We start from the raw sequence: 17,075 nt of genomic DNA on the forward strand, positions 1-17,075 counted from the left end.
AATGAAATTACTTTAAGAGCCACGTGGTAGCTGTGCGGTAACTCCATTTTGGCACGAGTAGACATGCGGCTTAGGAAAAGGGCCCCTATATGAGTAGTCATATTAAGTACACTTAAGGGAGATTGTAATTTTGAAATATCTGAATCCACAAAAGTTAATATGATGGAGCCATATTTGTTATTGATACAGTTTAGCAGTTGCATATATTTGAAATATTGTTAAGTATCTAAAGAATATTTTTATTGTTGTTACTATTATCGTGAGAGCTCCATGAGTGAAAGATTTGAAAATTAATAACAGCACCTTAAACTGAATTCTCCAAATTATCATAAGCTACTGAAGTTTATTTAGTTACATTATTTACTACCCCGCATGATCCAGAAAGGTTTTGGTAGCATATACAATAGTAACATACATAGTTAAAAACATAAATAATACAATAAAACATATACTTCTGACATAAAAGTAAACAAAATGAACCTTAGTTAAATATCAAGTAGTCACTCTCCAAAATAAATAGCTAGGAGTTACTAAACAATTGATTAAAAGCTTGTCGGGGGGGGGGGGGGGGGGGGGGGGGGTCACATGATGCCATCTGGCTGAGTGGACGCTTGTCAGCTCTGCTCCGCTCTATCTGCGTTATTATCTGCATATTTCTCTGACTTCCCAACCCCCAGAGGACTCGATTCTGATCGGGTGTTTTTGTTTCTTCACCCTGGTGCCACTGGTGGGGTTGCCTGAGATCTTGACTCCTGATTACCGTGGCATGCCAGCAAAAATGATGCAGCCTGGTAGAGACCTCATGCAGGCAGTGAGTCCCAAGATGGCGAAGCAGCACAACAATGCCTCAGTGGGTACTTTACTGCAAGCTTCCGTCAGTGATATAAAAGAAAACTTGGAGCGCCAAGCTTCGAGGCTTCAACATGCGGAGGAATGCATTGGCAAACAAGAGGATCACACTGATGCCATGGAGGCCTGTCTGTCTGCTGCAGATTCTCAGACCCAGCAATTACTACAAATAATGCAACAATATTCAGATTATTGGTTTACCAGAAACGGTACAGGATAAAGAGCAGCGGGACTTTATTGAGCACTGGCTCCCCTCCCACCTGGAGGTCTCCATGTTGAGCGGTTCCATGCAAGTGGAGCGTGTCCACCAGGTTAGTGTCATCTGGGAAGGGGAGCAGTGGGCGAGGCCTATGCTTGCATGCATCCTTAACAATGCCGAGAAGGAGCAACTGATGCAGGCATACAGTACCCGATGTGCAGTGGATTACAAGGGGACACACGTCCTTTTATTTCAAGACTATTCAGCGGGTGTATCGGACCAACAGTGACGGATGGGGCAACATTGCAAGACGCTTTTTGCCAAAGGAATTCGTTTAACCCTGCTGTACCCAGCGAAGTTCCAGGTGATTCACAATAATAAGACCCTTTTCTTCACTGACCTGCCAGACCTTAAATCGTTTGTAGACAACTTGTAGAAAGACCATTTTTATTTACTTTTCTCATTGTGGCCTACCCTACTTGGAGGCCGCTGTGGCCATACTCGCCCTGGATTTCGAGAGTACCTATGCTTGCCCTCGGGCGACCCTGATAACGCTTGAGTTGTGATGCCATGAGCGCTCCACAACCTTTCTATGTTAGCAACACCATCCCCACACCTGGTGGCTATTACTGCGCCCCCCCCCCCCCCCCTGTCTGTGCAAGGGCTTTTCTTTCTTATATTCAGCATTAGGTGCGGATGGCATTACTCAGGAGCACAGTTCTACAAGGCCTGCCTCAATGGGGGCACGTAAGGTGTACCTTGGACTCTTTGGACTCCAGTGCCAACTGTGGATCATCCCCCCCCCCTTTTTGTTCTTAACACCAACAGATCAGATTCATTAATAACTCTTATTTCATTACTGTGAGACATATGGGGGGGGGGGGGGTTGGTGTGAGTGGGGTGGTGGTGGAAAAGGAGGTTGTATTGGACAGGTTTGTAGTATGTGTGTGGTTATTAGAAAGTTTCTATGGGTTTTCTAAGGGGGGCTTGGAGTATTGAGAGGGAGGGAGGGAGGAAGGTGGGGGGGGGGGGGGGGTTTGCTGGGGCAGAGGGGGGAGGGTTTTCCTAGAGTTTCCAGGTCTCCACTACAGCACGCTCGATGTACTCCTCTGTTGTCTCTCTTGGGTGCCCTTGGGGGGCAGCTGGGGTCCAGGGGGACCTAGCTGTGGGGTCCCTTTGGAACTTCTGATATGTGTAACCCTTGCGCTGTGTCTGGCAGGTATAACCCATGAATACGGCTAGGTTGTGTGTTGTATCTCTCAACATGGACGGTATACACTCCCCAATAAAATGGACTAGGCTCCTACAGGGAAGAGACTGCGCACGGATGTAGTGCTACTGCAGGAAACACACTTGACTAAAATGGAACATTTAAAGTTGAAGCGGGTCTGGGTTGGGGAGCTTTTTTGTGCTTCATTCAATGACAGCCAATGGGGGGTAGCCATACTGATTAAAAAGACTTTAGGTTTTACATTCCATAACTCTTATCAAAAATATAGTAACATAGATTTGGAGGAAACGCCCCACCCGAGAGTGCGAAGAGCAACTATGTTTCAGCCACAAGGGAGGGGAGGGATGGGTGTCCCAAATTTTTTACTCTATTATAAGGCAGCGCAATTGAGGATCCTGGCTGATTGAAACCCATACACGAGTAAGAAGTGGTTACACTGGGACAGGGCGTGGACGGAAACTCAAGCACTGGGAGATGTATTATGGCTCCCCGGTAGAGAGCTGTTAGAAGTGGTGCTTAGACTCCCGTTGGGGGTTAGTCATATACTGACCACATGGTACCAAATCAGGAAACGGTGGTTCCCAGAGCAAAAATACTACCTTCAGATGACTATATCTAGGATGCCGGGGTTTAAATTGGGAGGTACAGAGCAAGTATATTGGGAATGGTCATGGGATGGGTTACATACCCTGGGCCAACTATGGGAGAAGGGAGAAATGGCTAGCTTTGACAGGCTTCAGGAAGAATATGGACTTCTCCCCAGAGATCAGGCCTATTATTGTAGCATCAGACATTATGTATTAACATGCGCCAGGGAGGAGCTCGAATTGGAGGAAACAAAGATTGAAGGCGCATTGAGAAGGGGAGGGGGAAGGGGTAGTGTAACGCGTATATACCAGGCCCTACTACAGAGGGGGAGCCCTCAGAGATTCTACACCAATAGATGGGAGGACACCCTACAATCCTCATATACACCTCAAAACTGGAAAAAATGTTATAGATACTGTAAATGGGCCCGCTGCTCCAGTATGGGGGAGGAAACCGCCACCCGAGAATAGCCAGATCTTCACAAAACTGCCACCAGGGGATACTTCAAAACATTCCTTTATTTGTCAGGTTAATAACCAAACTTCACTCCAGAGCCCTGGGTTAGGGCTTCCTCCAGCAGGGCGGTTCTGCCTTGCTTAGTACATCAGCCCACTAAACACAAAGACTCTGCCCCACTCCCTGAGCGGGATTCAATAGTCCTTTTGAAATCCCTCCGTTTTGGTCAAAGTCAATAGCACACAAACAGTACTTGCCCCCCAAGCAGGCTTTCCCCTCTTCCCACCAGGCAGTCCTCCTTCATAAACAAGCCTTTTCAAATTCAACAGAGTTTCTCAAAATAATCAGGTTTCAAACAGGTTTGTAATTCTTCCAGCAAACTTTCCAACATTCAGGGTTCCCCCCAAGGCAAACAGGTTCCACAGAAGAAAACAGGCTTCCCTATTTAAATAGAGTTTAAATCAAAATACATTCCAAAACAATGTAGGTTTGCAAACCTTCAGGTGCTGTGCTCCTCAGGACTCTCAAGCTCCCATTCCATTCTGCTTTCTTCCTCTTGCTCAACCTCATTAACCCCCTCTTCCACCCAATCCATCCAATCCTCCTCCTGCTTCTCACCCCATCCTTCCCTCTTACAGGTGGGAGGCATGATATACTGATGGCGGGTCCAGGGGAACTGGGCTTCTTCCTTCTCCCTCCCTCTTGTGGTCAGAGATGGTATATGGCCAGTTTGCCTATCCCCTGGGCTCCCCCTGCTGGGACTGGAAATGCATTCTGGGAGATGTAGTTCAGGGTTTTGCTGCTTCATTTTGTACAACTGGGCTGTAGCCTTGTCACAATACCTATTTAAGCCATCACTAGCGCAATCCACGAGGGAGAATAGATTCAAGATATATTATTGGTGGTACTATACACCGGATAGATTGCAGCGTATATATGGGGGGACATCAGCTGAATGCTGGCGGGCAGGTGGTGCAAGGGGTACATTTATGCACATATTTTGGGAGTGCCCAAAGGTACAGGAATATTGGAAAGCAGTGCTGACCCAGATTAATACAGTCTTGCAGTGTGTATATCCCTGTAAGGTCGAACACTGTCTGCTGCACTTCCCCCCCAAAGCCATTAAAATGATCCAGCATAAGCTGGCGACACAATATCTGGTGGCAGCAAAGTTAGGATGAAACCTCCCGCCTTCTTTCCTCCTCGAAATGCACCACTTGCTCCTCCGATCCCATCCCCACCAACCTACTTAACACCATCTCCCATACTGTCACCCCCTCAATCTGTCGCATCCTTAACCTTTCTCTCTCCACTGCAACTGTCCCTGACACCTTCAAGCACGCCGTCGTCACACCTCTCCTAAAAAAACCATCACTTGACCCTACCTGCCCCTCCAACTACCGCCCCATCTCTCTCCTCCCCTTCCTCTCCAAAATACTTGAACGCGCCATCCACAGTCGCTGCATTGATTTTCTCTCCTCTCATGCCATCCTAGATCCACTTCAATCCGGCTTTCGCCCCCTACACTCGACAGAAACAGCTCTCTCTAAAGTCTGCAACGACCTGCTCCTCGCCAAATCCAGAAGCCACTATTCCATCCTCATCCTCCTCGATCTATCCGCTGTGTTTGACACTGTCAATCATGACTTACTTCTTGCCACATTGTCCTCTTTTGGGTTCCAAGGCTCTGTTCTCTCCTGGTTCTCCTCTTATCTCTCCCACCGCACCTTCAGAGTATACTCTCATGGATCCTCCTCCACTCCCATCCCACTATCTGTTGGAGTTCCCCAGGGATCTGTCCTTGGACCCCTTCTCTTCTCAATCTACACCTCCTCCCTAGGCTCACTGATCTCATCTCATGGTTTTCAGTATCATCTTTATGCTGATGACACCCAGCTATATCTCTCCACACCAGACATCACCACGGAGACCCAGGCCAAGGTATCGGCCTGCTTATCCGACATTGCTGCCTGGATGTCCAACTGCCACCTGAAGCTGAACATGTCCAAAACCGAGCTCCTCGTCTTTCCACCCAAACCCACCTCTCCTCTTCCTCCACTCTCTATCTCAGTTGATAACACCCTCATCCTCCCCGTCCCATCTGCCCGCAACCTCGGAGTCATCTTCGACTCCTCCCTCTCCTTCTCTGCGCATATCCAACGGACTGCCAAGACCTGTCGCTTCTTCCTCTTCAACATCAGCAAAATTCGCCCTTTCCTATCTGAGCACACCACACGAACTCTCGTCCAAGCTCTCATTACCTCTCGCCTTGACTACTGCAACTTGCTCCTCACCGGCCTCCCACTTAGCCATCTATCCCCCCTTCAATCCGTCCAGAACGCTGCCGCACGTCTTATATTCCGCCAGAACCGATATACTCACATCACCCCTCTCCTCAAGTCACTTGGCTTCCGATCAGATACCGCATTCAATTCAAGATTCTCCTCCTTACCTACAAATGCACCCGATCTGCTGCTCCTCACTACCTCTCTACCCTCATCTCCCCCTATGTTCCCGCCCGTAACCTCCGCTCCCAGGACAAATCCCTCCTTTCAGTTCCCTTCTCCACCACTGCCAACTCCAGGCTCCGCTCATTTTGCCTTGCCTCACCCTATGCCTGGAACAATCTTCCTCAACCCCTAAGCCAAGCCCCCTCCCTACCCATCTTCAAATCTCTGCTTAAAACTCACCTCTTCAATGCTGCTTTCGGCACCTAACCTTCCCTGAAATATAGTATGCCCTATTAGTCGGACTCTATACTTGTCTTTGACTGTACACTTGTCTTTAGATTGTACACCTGTCTTTTAGATTGTAAGCTCCTTGAGCAGGGACTGTCCATCTATGTTTAAATTGTACAGCGCTGCGTAACCCTGGTAGCGCTTTAGAAATGTTAAATAGTAGTAGTAGTAGTTAGCAATAGCTTGGAAGCAGCCGAATTTGCTGGACATGAGCGTGGTAACCCACAAAGTGGGATTTCTGTATCAGATGTCAAAACTAACAGCACTGAAAAGGGGTAAAATGGAAACATTTACTAAAATGTGGCAACCATATGAACAACATATAAATGGTGGTTAGCCCCGCCAGGAGGGGGGAGGGACGGGTGAGGGGAGGTAGCAGTAGTATTTTGTTGTATTAGAACAGGCGATTTAATAGTTGAGCATTTAGTAGTAATCAAGAGAATGTAAAGCTAAGTTTAGCCAGTGAACAAAGTTGGCATTTCTTGTATGTAACTCGAGATTTTTTCTATTAATAAAATTCTTTTTAAAAAAAAACAGAGGGGCATAATCGAACGCGAATGCCTATCTCCATGGGCGTCTGTGCCCGAAAACGGGTACGTGAAGAGGCGGGACAGACCGTATTTTCGAAAAAATAGATGTTTTTCAGCTGGGCATTTGTTTTTTTTTAGCGATAATGGAAACTAAAAACGCCCAGCTCAAAAACGTCCTAATCCGAGCCATTTGGTCGTGGAAGGGGCCACGATTCGTAGTACACTTGCTCCCCTGACATGCCAGGACACCAACTGGGCACCCTAGAGGTCAGTGCGGTGGACTTCAGACAACGCTCCCACATGCATAGCTCCCTTATCACGGGTGCTGAGCCCCCAACCCCCCTCCCCCAAAACCCAATACCCACAAATGTACAACACTACCATAGCTCTTAGGGGTGAAGGGGGCACCTACATGTGGGTACAGTGGGTTTTGGAGGCCTCCCATTTACCAGCACAAGTGTTACAGGTGGGGGGGGGGGGTGGGCCTGGGTCCACCTGGCTGAAGTGCACTGCGATACCCTCTAAAAGTGCTCCAGGGACCTGCATACACGCAGGCCTCTAGGACTTGTTGCTGCTATATAACATTGGCACACCGGTTGACACCTGAAGACTAATCTCTCCAAAAACGTCCTTTATTGGAATAAGCATGCTTACTCACAGTTAACTGCAGATCAGAGGTTGTGCCCCACTGGCAATGAGTCTCCCTGGTACTGAGATTAGCAGTAGGTCCGAGCTGGCAGAATGGTGTACAATGCCCTCTTTCAGTCACATTCAAGGTAAGAACTAAGTTCTGTAACGTGGCTAACACGTGAAAGGGCTTACAAAAATGGCCACTACTTCATGGACTACTGGAAACAAAACAGGGCACACTCTGACCCAGTAAACAGGGGGAAAAGCACCATGGTAGTAGAGTCTACCAACTACCAACATCATGAGCATTTGCCACAAGCTAGTGGAATCACGGAGCCCAATACCCTAAACCTACCACAATGCATTGCTGATGTGACTCTGCAGTGCGCATAACAGAAAAGGTGTCACACTCACCCAAGAGCCACATCAGAACCATGGAAAGGCTGTCAGAGGATAGAACACATTCTGCTGTCACGGAGGTGGGTACGGCATTTGAGGCTGGCATACAGGCTGGAAAAAAAGTTTTTAAAGTGGGGTCTTTTTGGTGGGAGGGGGTTAGTGACCACTGGGGGAGTCCGGGGAGGTCATCCCCGATTCCCTCCAGTGGTCATCTGGTCAGTTGGGGCACTTTTTTAGGACCTGTTCGTGAAGAAAAGGGTCCAAAAAAGTGACCCAAAATCGCGGGAAAAATGCCTTTTTTTCGATTATCAGCTAAAGTCGCCCATCTCTCCTCGGTCGATAACCACACCCCAGTTCTGCCTTCACCACGCCTCCAACACGCCCCCATTAACTTTACCCGTTTCCGCGATGGATTGCAGTTGGAAACGCCCAAAATTGGCTTTCGATTATACCGATTTGGGCGCCCACGGGAGAAAGACGTCCATCTCCCGATTTGGGTCGCAATATAGGCATTTTTCTCTTTCGATTATAAGCAGGATAGTAACAAAGTAGATGACGGCAGAAAAAGACCTGCCCATCAAGATAAACGCATATGTGCTACTTTTTGTGTATACCTTACCTTGATTTGTATCTGCCATTTTCAGGGCACAGACCGTAGAAGTCTTGCCCAGCACTAGCCCCGCCTCCCAACCACCATCCTCACTTCCCCCCATCGGCTCTGTCACCCAATCTCGGCTAAGCTTCTGAGGATCCATTTCTTCCGAACAGGATTCCTTTATGTTTGTCCCACGCATGTTTGAATTCCGTTACAATTTTCATCTCCACCACCTCTCGCGGGAGGGCATTCCAAGTATCCACCACTCTCTCTGTGAAAAAATACTTCCTGACATTTTTCTTGAGTCTGCCCCCCTTCAATCTCATTTCATGCCCTCTAGTTCTACCGCCTTCCCATCTCTGGAAAAGGTTCATTTGCAGATTAATACCTTTCAAATATTTGAACGTCTGTATCATATCACCCCTGTTTCCCCTTTCCTCCAGGGTATACATGTTCAGGTCTGCAAGTTTCTCCTCATATGTCTTGTAACGCAAATCCCATACCATTTTTGTTGCTTTTCTTTGATCAAGATCCAGAGGGATGATTTGTGGTGGTAACAGGGGTGCTGCAGGGGACCAAAGTAGTGCTGTGCAGTCTTTATCTCCCTAACATCTACACGCACAAATTTTTCACTTACATATGAGCACAACTAGCAATGTTTGATGACTACTCCCTTATAGGGGGAGATTTTAACATTACCAGTGACCATGCAAACTTCCCAGACAGCCCTTGGGGGATCATGATCGCAATGGAGTCAATTACCTGATTCAGGAGCTGGCAGTGTTAGATGTTTGGAGACTACTCCACATGGAGGAGCAGGATTTCACCTTTTTTTTCTCACTCCTACAAGGTCCACACTCACTTGGATTATATCTTGGTTTCTCAGATAATGTTCCGCTCTGTGGCGCAAGCAGCGATAGGTGATGCTGTAGTTTCTGATCATGCCCCGGTGTGGGTTGATTTTACCTGGGGTGCCTCTTCTCGGTCTCCAAGGTAGCGAATGAACCCTGCTGTCTGTCAGAACAATGAGTTCAAGGTATACCTCAGGAAAGCCTGGTTAGAATATCTGGCAGATAATCGGGGGTGGAGGATGTGGAACCTCGGATGTTTTGGGAGGCAGCTAAAGTAGTTATCAGGGGTAAAATTATTGCATTCACCTCAACACTTAACAAGAAGAGAGAGCAGGACATACTAGCAGCAGCAGCCCGGCTATGTGAACTGTGCCAAATTTTTCTGTTATGGCCTGTAGAGCAGAACCTGTTTTTGTACCTTGAAAAGAAAAAGGAGCTACAGAGTCTCTTGGATGCACGGACCTTGTACAACATCAAGCTCTATAAATATAGACTACACAGGTGGGGCAACAAAACAGGTAAACTATTGACATCCTTGGTGAGACCCTGATCCGATAAAAGTTACATCACCAGGATTAGAGGTGAAGCAGGGATCCCATTCACCACACTGCCTGACATACTAAAGGAATTCACCTGTTTTTATACCTCTTTATTTGATTTGGGTTCCTTTTCAGGACCAGACTGTGAAGTGTTTTTCCGACACTTGAGGCTGCCGAGCCTTATGGAAGAACAAGCAGCTGCCCTCAATGCTTCATTGAGCGGTAAGGAAGTGCAGGGGGCTATCAAATGCTTAAAATTGTCCAAAGCCCCAGGGCCAGATGGTTTGGGCACAGAGTTTTATAAAATTCTTCAAGATCTTCTCCTCCCACCCTTTATTCATTTGTGTGAAGATATTCAGGACTCTCAAGTCATGGGCTCCACCCTGAACCATGTCTACTTCACCGAGTTGCCGAAGCTGGGGAAGGACCCCGAATTGGTAGGTTCCTTTTGGCTTATTTCCCTCTTGAACCAACATCTCAAGATTCTGGCGGCGGTTTTAGCAGCCCGATTAGGGAAGTTCCTTCCACTCCTTGTCCACCCTGACCAAGTGGGCTTTGTCCCTGGTAGGTACGAATCGGCTAATATCTTAAAGGTTTGTTGAATACTCCAGGAGGGGGCAGGATGATCAGGAGATGCAATTTTGGCCAGCATGGATGCAGAGAAAGCATTTGACATAGTGATATGGCAATACCTGTTTTGGGTCCTTCAGCAGTTTGGCATCTTGGGGGCCTTTCTGGAATGTGTGCGAGTGCTGCATAGTAACCCCATGGCCCAACTTCTTAATATTGATGTCCTTACGGACCCAATCTCTTTGGACCTGGGCACGACAGGGGTGCCCTCTTTCTTTTCTATTATATGTACTTTCTTTGGAGCCCTTGGCTGCCAGGATTCAGCAGGAGAAGGGGTTGGAGGGCATCTGCGTGGGGCAGCATGAACACTTTGTAAACCTGTTTGCTGATGACATGTTACTACTCATTAACAACACGACCACTACGCTTCCGATTGTTATGCGGATCATATGTGACTTTGGTGACTCTGCGGGTTTGCGAATTAACTTTGGGAAGTCTGAGGCCCTTCCTATCACAAACCCATGTAAGTGTGCATCCCTTGAAGACTTCCCTCTGGCATGGATGCATACGGGGATTAAATAATTGGGGGTTTATTGGAGTGCTGACTTTGAGTGGATGTATAGGAAAAATGTCATAAAGAAACTGAAGATGATACGCTTATTTATTTATTTTATTGCATTTGTATCCCACATTTTCCCACCTATTTGCGGGCTCAGTGTGGCTTACAATACATTGTATTGATGGAAGTACAATTTGTTACAACTCGATTGTGGTTACATTGTTAGGCATTGAGTTTAAAACAGAGTCTACGTTGGTTGTGTGTGCAATGGAATGACTTTCCGGTGAAGTTTTTGGGTTGAGTAGCCCTCACTAAAGTGGTCCTCCTTCCTAAACTGCTATATCCGTTCCAAATGTTACTTCTGTGGGTGGCTAGGAGAGAGGAGGGGCTCTTTGTAGTGTCTTTAGCTCTTTTCTCTGGCACTCCAAGCAGCCTCGCATTGCCTTTTCTAAACTGACACATAACAGATCTAAAGGAGGAGTGTGGCTTCCAGATCTCAGACTCTTTAATGTAGGTGGTGGAGGATTAATATAGGGGGAGCAGGGAAGGTATATCCATATTTATCTTTGGTGAACAATCCTGATTTCTGGGCCAGGGTGTTTTTCGACAGTGGTTACAGGGGGGCCGACGATACCTAAGACACCTGATCAAGCGAGCGTGGAACCTTCCAAACTCACACTTTTTTCAGTTTTTCCAGGTGAGAGATTACTATAGTTCTTTGGTGTGAGACGTGGGTTCTCCATTGCGCTTCACCCACCTGGATCAAATGTTTTTGAGCATTCCTGCCCCCCTCAATATGCTATCCCGATGGTATCATTTGATCGGGGATAACAGGCTGGTTCCTCATCTGGAAAAGTTGGCTAAATTTTGGATTGACGATCTCAGGGAAGAAATTTCCCAGGATCTTATACAGGGGCATTTGAGATCATCCCCAAGATTACTGCAAACGCTGCACTTCGGGATATCCAGTATAAAATTCTACCCCTCCGAAGGGACACCACCTTGTAGTGGTGGAGGTGCTTCTGTGTTTCAATGACTCAGAGGGCTATGCTGAAGGGTTACCCATATCAGACAGGCCTCTGAGGAGAAACCAGACAAAGAGCAGTGCATCTTTTCTAGCAAAAAAGGTGCCGGTACTCAAATTCTAGGCCACCCTTCAGGGATCCACCCCACAATTGCCAGGCCCCCTGCAACCAGTCACAGAACCTATGACAAGGCAGAATTGGTGTGTAGAGCCTGAGCTCTTTCATTAAAACTTGGGGTCCTTGGGTCAATTTTAGCAGACAGTGGAAAAGGTGCCGGTAATCAGTACCCCCAAGTACCCCCACAAAAAAAGCCCTGACAAAGAGTGTCCCAAACTGGGAGAGTGGTAAGATGGCGATCTGAAGTTTGTATGCCCAACGGCCCAGCTGCCCTCTGAAGTTTCGTCTTTACGTAAATTTCCTCTCTGCAATTGCAGTTACCTTAACTGAGAGGAAGAGGACAACCGGCGGTCAGCCGCCGATGGCCAGCGTTTTGTCCCCTGAGCAGCAAGTGTGGGACCGCTGCCCGACGAACTGCCCACAGATGAAAGGGTTGGCGAGTCCTTTGATTAGCGCCAGCGAAGGAGCGTCGACACTCTTGGACCTGGAAAAAACAACTCCATCGCTCCCGAATTATTCAACCACCATGTCCAAAGGAGTGGAGGAGTGACTTAGAGGCATATGCTGAAACGGAGGACGTTTACAGCAGAACCCAAATCAGCGGAACCACTCCTAAACACCTAAGAGAAATCAACTTGGAGTTTTTGGCTCCCGTGGAGGTTACATTGAATACCATCTGGAAGGCGCTGCGGGACCTAACAGTGGCAGTAAATAATTTTGTTTCAGATATAATTTTATTAGAGAGTTACATGGTGTCAAGATGAGGCTATTGTGAAGATGAAGCTCCCACGTCCCTCTTTCACTCAGGGTGAGCTGGTTCTCAGTATGCAGATTTTAGGCAAATTATTCTACTACCCCTTTCTGCTCAGGGTGACCTGCTTCTCAAAGGCAAACACAGTCAGGTCTCACCAACAGGATATTCTCTTACAAATCTTTTATTCCCCCTTCCTGGGGCACACTTCTTCCAGCTTAAAACACTTTTACAAGCTTAAACAGTCCTTCCAGCTTAAACATTTCTTCCTAGTCAGTTCAATCTTCTAGCTTAAGCACCTGGACACTCAGTCCTTCCTTGTAACATGAACACCCCAGTCCTTCCTTATAACCCGGACACCCAGTCCGTCCTTGTAACACACAGTTCTTATACCTGGCACTCTAGGCCTTCTTACCCCAGCCAGCTTCCTTGCTTTGCACACAGTTCACCACCAGTCCAAAGGGCTCAGCAGTACTTCACATGGGGACCTCCTGCTTCAGCTACCAGCTCTCTTCTTCCGCTGCTAGCTCTCCTCTCCCCCTCACCACTCAGGTGGGGGTATTAAGTGTTTAATGGCCAAATAGGACCCAGCCCATAACCTGCTGCACCTGTTTCCACCTCCAGGACTCTCCCCGGTCCTAGCGACCTCCAGCTATACCTCCCCTTACTGGCTCCCTTCAGCGACTCACCCAGCCCTTCTCCCTGGACATTTTAGGGGAACAGCGCCCTCTAGGGGCCTAACCAGGGTAGGACAGCCTCTCCCTTCTCACAATGGACAATTCAACTGAACCCTTTGAGAGTAAAAAATTGATATAACAAATGATTCTACACGAGCAAGAAGTGGTTTTGATTTTGAAAATGATAATAGACCAGAAACTTTGAATAATAAAATGAATATTATTATAGATGATTAATATCGAAATTATTGTTTTTCCCAGAGTTCCGGGTATGACTCCTAAAGTTTTCCTCAGAAATATTTCCTCAAATTATTACTTTAAAAGGAGTGAAGCCTGTGAAAACTGGGATTACTTTAATCAGTGGGATTTGAATTAGAGACTTAAGTATATGTATTGTTAAATAACTTCTGGTTTTAAAAGAGAAAGAATGTAATCAGATGTATTATTTCTAATATTGGACAATAAGTATGTTTTCAATGAAATGATTTGACTATACACCGTATTGGCCTTGAAGAAGCCAACCAAATGATCAATGTGGAATAATGAATTAGACGAGTAATATCTGGGGATAATCAGGTTAATACCACATTTTTTTTTCTGTTTACTGTTTAATTGATCTCCTTATCTTGTTTCACTCTCCCCATTTAGTGGTCTAAGGAAGAGAATAGAATTACCTGACTGAAATAATTCCTATATATTACTTTCTCTGTATTTCCAGCAAGTTGTTTTATCGCTTGTAAAAATTTAAATGGTTATAAATAAAAAATTTAAAAAAAAATTCTATATAGAGTGTATATTACCAGACAGCATGGGAGGGACATGGGTCTCTGGGAAGATGACATTTGCGTGAAGTGTCGTTCTGCCAGGGGCACTTTCTGGAATGCCCCGTGCTTTCACGCTTGTAGTCCCATTCCCTGGTGGTCATTGAGCGGACCCTGCAGTGCTCTTTTTAGTGGTCATATGTTGCGCTGCTTCTGTGTGTTGAGGAGCAGCTCTGGAGTGAGGGGTTGAATGAAGTGCAGTGTAAGTTCATTCTGACAGCAACCCTGTTAGTTAAGTGCATTTTACATTCTTGGGCAGACCCAGCACCCCCCCCCCCTCAAATACTAAGTGGTACAATCTTATGAGGGAGATGGTGGCGTGGTTGTCTTTCCAATATTCTCTCATGATGTTGAGAAGACATTGTCTATATTGAGATCTCTGGAACAGATAGTCTAAGTTGAACCTGGTGGAGCCAGCAGATGACGTTGGGGGGCTTCTAGGTATCTGTCATAATCTTGGTATCTGTCAGGAATGGAGACCCTGGTGAGGTGGGGGGATGTGTTCTGTTGCATGGGGTGGGGGATTACGGATTAAAAAATTGATCGAAGAAGGTGCATCATACTGGCACTTCAATGTTTATTTTAAAAAAACAAACTTTTTATTGCACTCTTACAAAGTTTGGTTTGTATTTGGACGTGTGTATGTTGGTTTTGCAATGTGTTGTACATACCTTTGATTTAATAAAGATATCTTAAAAAAAAAAGCTTGTTGAAATAAAAATGTCTTAAGCCTTTTCTTAAGAAGGGCAATGCCCTAAACCGATCTTAAAAAGCAGTTCCACCAAGTTGGACACATTACTCTAAAAATGTTTTTATAATATTCCTCTAACCTTATTTCACATACAATAGGAGTGTCTAACAAAACTTTGGAGGTAGATCTTAAACTTCTCACTTGATTATAGATTTTCAGCATAGCAGATATCTGGGTGAGTCTACCCCCCTCCCCCACCATTTACTAAGCTGTGCTAGCAGCTGCCTTGTGCTAATGCCGATGCAGCCCATTCACTTTGAATATCTAATGTTGCCATACAAAAATGTAAACCTTGATCGAAGCCTAATTAATTGTGTCAGCAACTGAAACTATCAAAGTCTCTTTTATTCTTGGGTGGAAATCCAAATCTTCTAATTGTTAAAGAATAATTTTCTCAAACATTTTAGACAAACAAAAGAAAGGATGATATCAGACAGTAATTACTTGGTATAATAGGATATATAGCAGGATATATAAGATGTATATAAAGATGTATAAAATTAAGGAGGGTGAAAAACACCTAAAGGCCCTTGGCATTGCCCACGAAAAGGATACTGGAGATTTTGGCAAGGGCTGTATCTGTGGAATGTAGAGGGTGAAATCCACACTGTATGGAATCCAGAATGGCTTGAGAGAAAGTGAACGCAATGGATATGAATGGCACATTCCATTAGTTTGGATGAGGAAAGGAATAGGAGATAGGTCAGTAGTTAGCAGGACAGGTAGTTTATAGTTTACTAGCCGTTGAACCCGTAAAATGGGCTAGTAAAGGAAGGGGGGGTTGAAAGCCCCCCCCCCCAGGATAGGTCGCCACCTCCCCCCCCCCCCCGGAGTCCCCTCTGACACCCCTCCACCCGGGCCGGGTACCTGGCTTCACTATTCAAACCGCGGGAAACGCAGCACACAGCTCATCTGAGCTGCCGTCGGCCTTCCTTCTTCTCTACGTGTGTTCTGCCCTCGTGTGATGTAACATCGGCCGAGGGCGGGACACAGGCAGGTAAGGAAGGCCAACGGCAGCTCAGATGAGCTGTGTGCTGCGTTCCGGCGGTTTGAATAGTGAAGCCAGGTACCCGGGCCGGTGTGAAGGGTGGGTGGCGGCGGCGACTCCGGGTGGGTGGGGGGGGGGGGGAGCGGTAGCGGCAACCCTGGGGGGGAGCGGGTGGCGACGGCGGTTCCCTCACTCGCAGGTGCGCAGGTTCCCTCTCTGTCAGGCCCCTACTGCGTATTGCGAGTGAGTACGCCTCTTGCCATTTATATGTTTGATAGTCTATTTAAAATTTGCTAGACCCGCTCTAGCTGCCAGTACAGAACAGAGTGGTGTACAGACTAAAATACACTTGGGAAAAGAAAAGGAACTCCAAATTTAATAATAGAAAAAAAGCTGAACACACAAAGCAAAGTAAATCTCACAGGAAAAGACAAAAAGGGTGGTTTCCTTGTCATCAACAGCAGATGAATCCATTAACTGATGGGTTGTATCCGCCTACCAGCAGGTAGAGAGAGAGAACATTGAAAAACCACAGTGACCCTTGGACGGCTAGCCCCATCTGCCTTCAGTATTTCTCTATCTCCCAGCAGGTGTGGACGTAGCTTGATCAGCTCCTGGATTTCTGCCTGGGGGGCTCCTGTGCTTTGCCAGTTGAGCAGGGGTGTTATGGCTGGTGGTGCCCACTTAAAAGTCATATAGGTTCGCCCTTTCGCTGCCTTACCCATTCCCCCCTCCTCCCGGAGTCTATCTGTTGCTGCCTGCCTCTAACTTTTCTCACAGCGTTTAAAAAAAAAAAAACGTGCTTTTACTGCGTGGCTGTTCTCAGGCTTTCTCCAGAGATTCTGGTTCAGTGCAGCTTGACTGGAGCTTGTTGACTCGGTCTTCTGAGGTGAGAGTGGTGCCCAGCTCCTCCGTGGAGGTTCCCGCGGACAGCATTCCGAAGGGGGTAAGTTTTGGCGTGAAGCTGCTATTTTATCGCTATATTTCTGTCCGGTCGGGGCGATGGCTGTTGAAGGAGTTAAGCGCTGCTCCCCCTGTGGTAGCGCAGGTCTATGGACGCTCGAGCTAGTATGAGCATGGCGAGCGATGATTCTTCCCGCTCGATGGAGCTGATAGCGGGCGCCATTTTTGAAGCACCTCATGCCTCGACCCCCGAGGGTGGCGGAGGAGTCTGAGTGCAGGAGGACGCCTCGGTTCGAGGCTGCCAGAGG

General features: G+C 46.9%; 1 protein-coding gene across 4 annotated transcripts in view; it reads left to right on the plus strand.

Annotated features, from left to right (window-relative positions):
- MARK4 (microtubule affinity regulating kinase 4) overlaps window positions 1–17,075 on the plus strand; it is a 672,690-nt gene that overhangs the window by 214,004 nt on the left and 441,611 nt on the right. The window contains exon 1 of one of the 4 annotated variants that reach the window (XM_030220224.1): window positions 12,098–12,103. The exons of the other annotated variants lie outside the window; for them this stretch is intronic. The gene's annotated coding sequence lies outside the window, so the exon portion shown is untranslated. Of the gene's footprint in view, window positions 1–12,097; window positions 12,104–17,075 lie in introns of those variants that run through there. 4 annotated transcript variants of the gene reach the window in all.

Source organism: Microcaecilia unicolor, chromosome 11 (genome assembly GCF_901765095.1).
Source record: "Microcaecilia unicolor chromosome 11, aMicUni1.1, whole genome shotgun sequence".
In the NCBI taxonomy this organism is placed as follows: domain Eukaryota; kingdom Metazoa; phylum Chordata; class Amphibia; order Gymnophiona; family Siphonopidae; genus Microcaecilia; species Microcaecilia unicolor.